This window comes from Cupressus sempervirens, chromosome 10, assembly GCF_028749045.1.
Source record: "Cupressus sempervirens isolate cs-2001-9-10 chromosome 10, ASM2874904v1, whole genome shotgun sequence".
NCBI lineage: Eukaryota > Viridiplantae > Streptophyta > Pinopsida > Cupressales > Cupressaceae > Cupressus > Cupressus sempervirens.
In genome coordinates, this window is record NC_143127.1 from 588,418,318 (window position 1) to 588,429,820 (window position 11,503).

Consider the following 11,503-nt stretch of genomic DNA (forward strand, 5'->3'; position numbering starts at 1 on the left):
CCTCCTCCTTCCTCCTCAAGGCATCTAAATAGTCTCCAACAAGGCTAAGAAGATGGTCACGATCTGATAGAAGATGCAAATAACTGAACTTCATCATTCCTATTCCTTCCCTAATTGCTTGTAAGTCAACACAAGGAGACTTTGCTTGAACTCCCTTATGTCTACCCTATAACTGAATCATTCAAATGTGATCCTCTATCATATCTCGCATCCTGTCATGATGAGATAATGAAGTCACAATACTATCTTTGTTCACCTTCAACTGGTTGGACAAATCATGTGAAGTACTACCTGCCTCAACCTCATGTGATGAAGCATCTAACTGTGCCTGGTACTCTTTCTCAGCAAAATCATGAATGCTCAATGTCTGCTCATCTCTACCAGGTATCTCACCATCATGCACAACAATATCCTCATAATCATCATCTAAACCCACTACCTCCTGTGGCAGAGTAGAATCTGAGACCTTTGCCTGGCTATAAGCTAGTTTCTCAAACTCCTCATGCAAGTTCTTGGTAATTGTGTCATCTACCCTGTGAGAAAATCTACCAAATAGAAATCTAGTCAACTTATCCACCTTAGCTGGGTCGGACAACATGTCATTCATCATATGGTGGTGCTCAACCAACTATTTAGACATGTCATGGATTATTTTCCTAAGTTTATCTCGAATGTCTAAATAACCATCCTTCTTACTGTTCTGACTCTGGATATCAATTGTCCAAGATTGTGTCCTTTGAGACTCTGTACTATACCTGTCCATTCTGGATAAAGTAGAGTGTAACCCCAATAGGTTATAACTTCTTCAAACACCAAGAACTAACATGCAAATGATTAGAAGTAGCATGCAACCATAGATTTTGACATGCAGCTGATTAGAAGCAACATGCAACCATAAATTATAACATGCAAGAGTTGGGTAGTTGTCAAAACTGACATGCAAACTTCTACAAACCCTCAGGCTAGCAAGATCATAGCTCTGATACCAATGAAATGTCCCTTTACTAATTTTGTATGATATTTCAAGCCTCCAATCAGATCTTTAAAATCAAACAACCAATATTACAAAGATCCACCAATTTCTCAATAAAACCCAAATCGGGTATGTCTGAAATAGTGCCAAAAAACTTCACAACTTCACAAATTATTAATAAATCTGAAAATGGACATTTTTACAGAAATTTCAGCAGCATAACAGCCTACAAAATGACATTTTCATATTTTTATAGCCTTTACACAACAGTTCACAAATGTAGAACAAAAACTATGCTCATCGGGCTCCCGAAATTAACACAAAAATGCTCGGAAACACCACAAAAACACTAATAATCTATCTCAGAAGTTTAATAACGTCCCAATACATATATTTAGCTCTATTTTAACATCTTAAATTTTGAACTACAGCAGCAACCCAAACTGATATGAAATACTCAATTGAAAACACCAAACTCATACAAAAAACACATCCGAAAACCCACAAATCTGCACTGTTTAGCACAAAGGCAAACTCTGTATGAGAATGCACATGAAATGGATTCAAAATCTCATCCTTAGCTTTCCTAGAAACCTGGAAACTCCCGTTCTTGGGTCTCCTTCTCCATAGGTTTGGCAGCCTCTGAAGAACAACAAAGCAATGCGCAAAAATCAAGTTCTGGAATCAACCCAAAATGCCTCCAAACCCCTTAAAAGAGGGCATAACCCTAATTCACATCCAAGAGGGGTTAAGAAAACATATTTTAATAATAATTTTCATTTATTAGTCCATTCGCTTCCAAAGATTATCCCCTTTTGCTGAAACTTCGCCTTTTTGGGCCTGCCTACCTTAGCAAAGATTATTGTTTTTTAATTATTTGAAAAGGGGACATGACAGGGACCCACTTCAAAGATCATTTTACTATCATTAGTTGGTCATTTTTGTTTACAAAACTAATCACAATATGATGTTTTTTGTTGTGAAAGTGTTCTTATGAGGTTTTTTGACATTTTTAAAGATTGGAGGGTAGCAAGGAGGTCAAAGTGCCACCATTCACACTTTTGGTTTTTACATAGCAACAAAAAAAATTAGTAGACAAGAAAATGAGTACGGTCAATGGAATTGAAGGCTCTATGGATGAGAACACAACCTCAAACTATGATAACCAAAATTTGAGACCCTCTTCTTTTTGTCCTTTTGACATCTATCAAAACTAGAACTCTACAAAAAAGCACTTTGACACAGTGGGAATGCAGGTTGACCCTGCACGATCACTCACTGTAAGCCTTTGAGCAATTTGTTAAAAAGTTTACCAGTTTCCTCTCTGAGACTGTGGTCTTTGTTTGCAACATCATGAATTGACCAGGAGAGATTGCATCATGTAGCTATATCATGTATGTCATTGTGTTTTTCCATTGTATTTACTTATTTTTAGCTTGTGGGTTTTCATATATAGTTGGTGGGAATGTACGTACAAACCTACAAGATCGCTACCCTTAGCTAGGTTTTAACACTTTTGATTAAGTGTGCAGGAACATGAGAATGATGACATTTAACATATTTAATTAAAATGAACTCACACATTTATTTTTGGTTCTCAAAATGTATAATGTATGCCAAACAAAACCTCACATTTTTATTTTTAGCTTTAAATCAACCAAGAATAAAATTAAACAAAGCACATATCAAACACTTTGGTTTTGGGTCTTAAAAATCAACCAAAATGTAATCTTGAATGCCTAAGTGACAAACAACAATTCAATGACATTTCAATTTAGGTTTAAAAATAATTCATTAATCTTGAATGCTTAAGGGATGACAACACTTTGTCATAATTTTCCCTTTCAAACATTGCAATTCAATTTCCAAAGAATCTTGAATATTAATCATGAGTGTTTGATGTCATAGATAGAAAACACTTAATTTAATTAATTGTCAACTCAGAAAGAATTAGTTTTTGGTGTGTTTGAATGAGTGTTTTTCAACATTACCTTGAGCTCTTTTATTTCATTTTTGAAGTGTCCAATAAATACACAATGTGATATAAAATTTGTATTTGTATCCTCTCCTCTTGCATTCATGGAACTTAGGTGATGAGAAAGGTTAACCATTTTTAGTTCACTTCTAGAGAGGCATGTCTAGTGGAAACACACTTCCCCATTAGAGGATGGCCTCAAACTAGTAACACTCTAATTGGTATATAAATAAGGCATGAGTAAACTCTCATCTCATCCCCTCAGGCTAGGGCAATGCATGTTGATGGTAATGATGGGAGTCCACCATTTCACTAGAAAATTAAAAATTAGTAGTCAATGCTATTTCATAGAACATGATGTTGGAGGTCTGTGAAATCATGACATCACCATTTTGTAGGGTACTCTTTACAAAGCCTGCAAAATAGTGATATTATGTATATTGTAGACAATAGGAATATTGGTACCATGATACAACAATAGGGTCACATATTTGACAGATGGCATGTCATTACAAGAAAAATCAATGATTTAATTTTAATTGAAAGGACAACAAATCAATGGTTGGGTCTTACAAAAGATTGTAATCCACACTAGATGGAGGGATACTAATTGCAATTTATTGTCGATGAATGAATGAATTGTCAAATAAATAACATGTTTAGGTCGTGAACTAGAAATATCATTCCTAATGATGAATGTTTTATGCAAAATGTCCTTTTACATTTATGTTAAACAAAATTTGGTAGCCAAAAATTCTATAAATATGTAGTCAAGTTGATTCTTCCCTAAAAATGGATAATTTTTCTAAATAGATGGGATTACTAGCAATCAAAGGATCTTCAAATGAAGAACCATGTTCTATTATTCAACCAAATCTAAATGAAGATGAAGAAGATGAGTAGAACAATATTATGACTAGCCTTATGGTGACTTTATAAAGTATTTTTGCTAATCTTAGAGAAGACATGGTTGTGATTAAGAAGTAAGAAAAAGAAGAGCTTTGTGCCCTCTTCATTGACTTCATGGTGGACCCAACTAACTTTGAAGAACACATTGAAGATGTGATTGAGAACTGGGGCTTGGAAGACTTTTGGATGCTTTGAAGGTTGAAACGCCACCATGCAAGAATCAATAGTTGTTGGATTTATTAAATTTTTATTGAAAAATAAATAAATAAATTGAATATCAAAATATGAAACAATTGGAAGCTTGCCACTTCCTCTTTGAGGAAACCACAGTCATTTTTTTTTGTCTTTTAGGGGTATATATATGAAGATAGACAAATATATAAGATATATGAAATGTAATGTAAAGAAAATACATATATATGAATACAATACGTAGACCCTTTTTTTTAGATTTCAAGTGGAACAATTATTTCTTTCTCTAAGTTCAATCTTTTACAATAATTAAATTAATTGCGACCTTCAAAATTTGTGTTGTAAATTGAGACTTGTGTATATTAACTTGAACAGATAGGAAATCATTGTGAAGTGTTGTCTAATCATTTCCTATCTAATTGGTTTCTCTAGAGAGGATTAAAGACAATTATATTGGTTAATACTACAAAGTTCATTTTTTAGCTTTAATAAGGTTGGGTGGTTGATGGTCCATAATAAGAATCTTGAACTGTCTTGTAAGAGTATGTGAATCCTTGGAGGAGGTGACTTTGTACCTAAAAAATGCATAAGGGATATGTCTATGATACATATTTTTAATTTACAAAGTAGGATGTAGGGTTTGGTAGAAATTTCCAAGTATGTTTTCAGTCCTATTATTGTTTCACAAGTTAGATAAATCTACTAGGAAATTAGTGAAGTGTAAGAGGGTGCACCTACCTAGGTCTCATAGAACCTAAAGAGTAGAGAATTTGACCTTTTTATAGTTAAACTCATTTGTTGACCAAGGTTGTACATTTTGGTTTGTAAGTATACTTGAGCTATGTTCCCAAGGTATGGTTTGGAGACCCAACAGATTTGGAACTCTACTAGGGACAAAGTTGGTTTCAACTCTGAAAGTATTTTACTTTTATTTTTTAAGGTCGCGACTCAATTATAAAACCTAGATATTTTTTAAAAGGGCATCATGTCGAGTCAATTATAGAGGATGATGGATTTCAATAGAATCGTGGGTGTCCTAGGCCATGTAACCTTTGGTATCAAAAATGTATTTGGTGATATAGAAAGGGAAACAACATAAAAACATGTCCAAGAATTTGAATACCTAATGGAGGACTTTGAAGTAGGGCACACGTATATTTTTATGTGATTATTTGGTCAAACCCTAACTGGGGATGCAAGCACTAGTAGAATTTTGGCAAATAAATGACCACATGACTAGAAGTTTTAGTTAGAAGACTAAAATTGTTAGTCACGTGACTAAAAGTGATCAAATTTTAGTAATGTTTTATAATTTATAAGTATAAGTAATTAAATAAATGACTACTTTAGTCATTGGGTAAAATTAAAAGGTTAGATAAAGATACGTGACTACATAAATGATCAAATAAAAGATTAAATAACTGGTCACTAAAAACAATGACTAAATGAATGATCAATTAATTTTAATCACATTAATACATTATTTATTTTTCATGGCCATAATTTTGTAAATAACAATAATTAATTATTGAAATTTATTAAACAAATAATTATTAGTTAGTTTTTTTCTAGATTTTGAGTACATTTTCTAGGCTAAGGATGGCATTTTTTTTCTTCCTCTTTCATATCTTCTCATGTTGCCTTATACATTTTAAAATAATATTGATACAAATTATTTAATGATATAAATGGACTATTTTTTGGCAAAAAGATGAAATTTTCTATTAGAACAATATAATTCTCAACTAAAATTGAAATACAAATGAAATTTTATTTTTACACTAAAAGTTTTAGGTGTGAGTTTTTTAGTTATAAAAGAACATTTAATCTCACTTCAAAATTTGAAATGTATAAGATAACATGAGCATATTATATCGGACATGAAAGAGGAAGAGACAAAATGTTATATTTGGCCTAAAAAATACACTAAAAATGTAAAAAAACTCCCTCCATACAAAATAAACTTAAAACAAAAGTACATGAAACTTCCTATTTACATATACAAAAATAACTAATAACTAATTATTGTTATTTACAAAATTATGACCATGCAAAATATGTTTGATTATATTATTATATTATATTGCTATTATTATATTTAAAATAATGAATTAATAATATTAATATAATATATTTAATATTTAACTTACATAAATATCAAGTGGAACTCATCTCTTCTCATCTTTCCTAGAATATGTATTTCAAATATATCAAATTATTATAGAATATGGCATTTATTAATTGAATTACAATCTTTGATATATTATATATTTTTATTGAATAATATTATCAATATATAGGCATCAAGGCCTCCATCAATGATTCTTTACCATCTAATTCAAATAGAAATCATTATCATATTGGAAAGAATTGGTATGGATGATATCCCATGATATTAGGTGAAGTAAAGTGCATAGTCGTATATTTCTCATCAATCTTCCATACAAATAATTTAACTCTTACATTTCACGCTCTCTACTCCAATATGCCATTCTATTAATTGAACTCATACACAACATAAACACATATATAAATTTACAAAGATTTTACTTAATTTACTTTCCAAATCTCTTTAGCATACCCATTATAACCTAAAATATCATTAATTATCTAGTTTATATTCATTCTTCTAATATAAATATCTTAAACGCCTCTTTTTATAAAGTCTAAGGAATATTAATTGGAAACTATCTTACAAGAGAAAAGGAAATATTAAATCAAACTAATTATATTCGTTATTATTAGTTCCTACCAAGGCATGAATACTTATGCATTCATGTCAATGCAAATATGACATTAAAACTAACCAATCAAATCAAAGAATTTAAAAGATTATATGAGAATTCAAATATTTATATCTTTTTCTAATTTTTCATTATTTTATAAATCACATTTTTCATTCATTTTATTGGTCTATACTATTTTTGGTGGGGGAGAAAATTAATTTTCTTCAACAAAAAATACAAATATTTTCTAACAACTTTATCTTGCATTAATGAATGTATTAATTACAACTTTATTTTTTCCACATTTGTGACAAGTTGATAAGATTTTATTTTTTCAATCATTTTACCTTCCACCTCACACAACATGTCTAATCAATATTATCACAATCTATTAAATGTTTTTAATTTCTTATTTTAAATATATTTATTATTAGTTTTACATTGATGTTTATTTGTGACTATTTGATATAACTTGTTCTTAAAACTTCATGTAATGCATAAGTTCAAATTATATATATATATATGTCTTTTTTAATATAATTTCAATATGTTATATCTTTGTATTTGAATTTTTAATATTTTTTAAATTTTTTCTTTTTTAAATAAAAGTATTTAAATTATTACTATTATTTTACTTTTATAAAAATAAATTAAACAATATTATTTTTTAATTATATTTTATAATAGTGTTTGTAATATGTATAATTGATAAGAATTACAATTTCTAAATTATATAATTTATTATTATTAATATTTTTTATTTAAACAATTTATTATTTATTTTAAATACATTTAAAACTTAAATATATATTTTAATATTAAATTAATAATTATATTTCATATAAAAAAAAATACTAAAGAAATAACCACAAAAAAGAAATAATTCAATTCTAAAAGATATATAAATTATTATTATGTTTATATAAAATATGTATTAAAATTAAATAGTTATATTTTATTTCTTATTTATTACATCATATTTATTCATCAACATCAAATTTATATGTATTACATCTATTTATTGTTTACATATGTACATATTAAATTATATAGATATTATTTTATAATTAAAAATTACTTAATTTTATTAAAAATTTGAAAATACAAAACATTAAATAGTAAACATTCTCTAATTGTGTAAAATTAAACAATTAGTTTTACTTATAAAATATTTTTATATTTCAGTACATTTCATTTTTTCTTATAGAAATGTGAGTTTCAATATAAAAATTAAATTCTTAGTTTTATTAATTAAAATATAATATATTTTAATTTTTTATTATAACCATGATTTTATTTTGACTATTTGTTTTATTAAGAAAAATAATTATATTTAATTCTCCTCTCTCTCTCTCTCTCTCTCACACACACACACACACACACACACACACACACACAACTTATGTTGTTATCACTCTATCTTACTATTTTATCTATCTTCCTCTTCCTCATATATATTATCTATCTTTTTTTTTTCCTCTACATTTATGTTTATGTTGTTATTGTTGTATACTGCTATTTATCTCTATCTATATCTCTATCCTAGTTTTTATCTAGTGCTAATGATTAAAACTAGTATGAGTTCCATTTGATAATCAAGATGAGAATAATACATAGTTGGGGGAGTTATTCCAACTACTTATGGTTCTCTAGTAGCATACATGGCATGCTTAAACATATAATGTGATACTCCAAATGCTTCATCACTTCTTCAAGTTCTATAATTCAAATATTGGTATGAATATCTTTCCTTATTGCACATAATTTAAGTTGTCAATGTAGAAGGTGCAAATTTTTCTAAAGCATATGTATTGATTTTAGTATGATATTAAGTAGTTAGTGTCATATTGGGGACTTTGGCCTCTTATTCTTGGGCTTAAATGCCCAAAGATATAATAATATAGCATGAGAACTTAATAACAAAATATGAGCCATCATATCAAATCACAAGTGCATTTCTAGGATGAGAATTTAACAACAAAATATGAGCAATCCTATCAAATCACAAGTGCATTTCTAGGCAAAAATTAATACATTCACAATGTTAATTTAGATTCTCACTCATCTACACTTCTACAACCATTATGTGTTAGGCAGGAACTATGACGCATTACGTCTCTTGTTCAATATGATTATTTGTAAGACACTTACCCCCCCCTTTGAAGTATTTATGAGAAAACTTGCCCTCTTCTATGTTTTGTAATTTGGGCACTATTTATTGTGAATGATTGGAGCAAAATTTTAACGTGGCTGCCATATATAGCCCCTTCTTTCCCTTTCTTATGTGAGCATATGGCATCGGTTGCTCCTCAAAGATGTATGCATGAAATCCTTGGAATAGAGTGCAACTTCTCTTCAGAGGAAATGTGGACAATGTATAAGAAACTTGCGCTAACACTCCACCTAGACTCCACAAGGGAGATGAAGCTACAATGGTAATGTTTTAGTAATTGTAATGGACGTAGGAAGTGATGTCTGATCTGTGAGAGCGGTCTTGATACAATTACCACCAATCCTAAATCCTTTTCTCCTCATCATCCTTGCAATCCGACTCCAATACAAGCTTCTTTGTTTTTGATATCAATCTTTGGCCCTATTTTAGGACTTGTTCTTACTCAAGATTTGTGTATATTAGTAAGGGTTTATTGAGAGTTGTTTAACAATTTTTTCCAGAAAGTTATTGCTCTTGTGCATGCAATGGGGGCGTGTGTAGTACTCGAGGTTCCTCTCATGGGAAATCTTGATAATCCTTATGTTCAAGTCTCTATTTTTCATAATTATAGGCTAGGGTTTTTCACTGTAAATGACTACTCTTGGGTTGATTAAAATAGGGCTTCTGAAGGGCCAAACTATAAGGTCACATAGATCATGGAATAAGAAAACAAGAAACTTAGGAAGAAGGCCAAGAGGGAGTATAATGAAACTATATGCAAGCTTGTTCGGTTTGTGAAGAAGATGGACAAGAGGGTTCTTGATAGACAATTTTAGAAGAAGAAAGAGTAAGATGAGAAGCATGTACTGGCCATCCTTTGGTGGAAGTAGTTGGAGAAGGATAGTTTGGACAAGGTTGTGAGGCATCAAGATAAAGAGTGGACTATCATTGTTGTGATGAATAACGAGAATGATGAAGAGGAATAGGGTGATGCTAAGAAGGCCTCTAACAATCAATAATTATAATGCATTGTATGTAGTAAGAGATTTAAGTTCCACAATCAGTGGAAGAATCATGACAAATGAAAAAAGAACAAGGATAGACTTGTGGAATTGAGGTACTCTTTTGTGGAGGAAGATAATTTGGTTGATGAAATTGAGGTTATGGAAAAAGTCATTGCCCTTGGTTCAGACACTAGCTTTAACAATCAAACTGAGCAAGAATTTAGTGCCAAGGTGTAAGTAGATGAGCTTCAAATTAAAATGGATAACTTAGAGGTGGTCATGCATAATTCAGGGGATTCTGAAGAAGATGACCAAAGTAACACTGTGGAGTGCAGACCCTCTTTTGGCAGTGAACATAATGTTGATCTACATTATGCTAGTGATGTGTCAAGCTACCACAACTTTTTCAAGGAGGAAAATGCAAATGGTAGTGTTGTAAAGGATGAAATAGATACTTATCAAATATATGACGAAGATGGTATTCTAACAATAATGCTAAAAATCCATAAGAACAAATAGAAATCCAATAAGGTGCATTTATGTCTTGTATAGATAGAAAAGCATGAGAGAAATTGTAATTATAGAAACTGAGGTCAGACAACCTGCTAGATTTGAACTAAGAAGTTCAAATTTTTCTCAAAGAGCTACTAGATGATGGAACTAAAAAATTATTTGGGAGGTTCTCCAATGCAACCTCAACAACAAGGATAAAAATAGACTACAAAACAAAAGAAGAAACAGGTTGTAGTTAGCACAACGCTTCTTATTATTGGTACCACAGATAGTGTAGAGTCAAAGTCAGAGGATAAGGAGCAAATATACTTAAAGCGGGTAAGAGGATCAATCCTAAAAGTTTTGCACAATAGTTTGCTGAACATAAATCTGCTACATCAAGCACATCAGATAAGGAAGGAAGTTCAAAGGGAAAGAAAGGAAAGGTAAAAATTTCTCAATGCTTCCTACCTTTCTTCAGAAAATTAATAATTTATTTTAGATACACAATGTTTTGCAAGTATTTTGATAATGTATTCTTTACCTTTCATAATGTTTTATGGTAATTAGATATGAAGAACTTGCATGATTATTTTAGATAATAGTGAAGTTGGAATTGGGTCTATGCTTTTTGCGTGTTATGTATCTTTGAGTAGATGGAAAAACTAAGGGGTCTATGCTTTCTGCATGTTATGCATCTTTGAGTAGATGGAAAAACTAAGTATTCTCCATATTTCATATCTGAAGGACATGTTTATTGTATCTTCAACATAAGTCTATCTTCTGCACTGGAATAGTCATAACCTTAATAAACTTTGTTTGATAGTTTTGAAGAGAGAGAGGTCAAAATAGTTTGTCAGTTTCTATTACATTCTTAATTGTAGGAAAGGAAATTGACGTGTTCAAGAGGGTAATCTTTGATTGTTCAAAAGAAAATTGTAATCTCATACCGTCAAGGTGAAAAAATTAGAGCCCTTAAAATTGTAATTGTAATCTTTGATTTTTCAATGAGGATAAACCCTTCAATGGTTGCCTCAAGTTTTTGGTTCAACCCCATCACACTTGTCTAGCTTCTCTGTA

General features: G+C 30.3%; 1 pseudogene; it reads left to right on the forward strand.

Moving 5' to 3' along the window:
- The first annotated feature begins 9,067 nt into the window (after positions 1-9,067).
- Positions 9,068-11,075, forward strand: LOC149535241 (DNAJ protein JJJ1 homolog; annotated as a pseudogene).
- Positions 11,076-11,503: the final 428 nt, after the last annotated feature.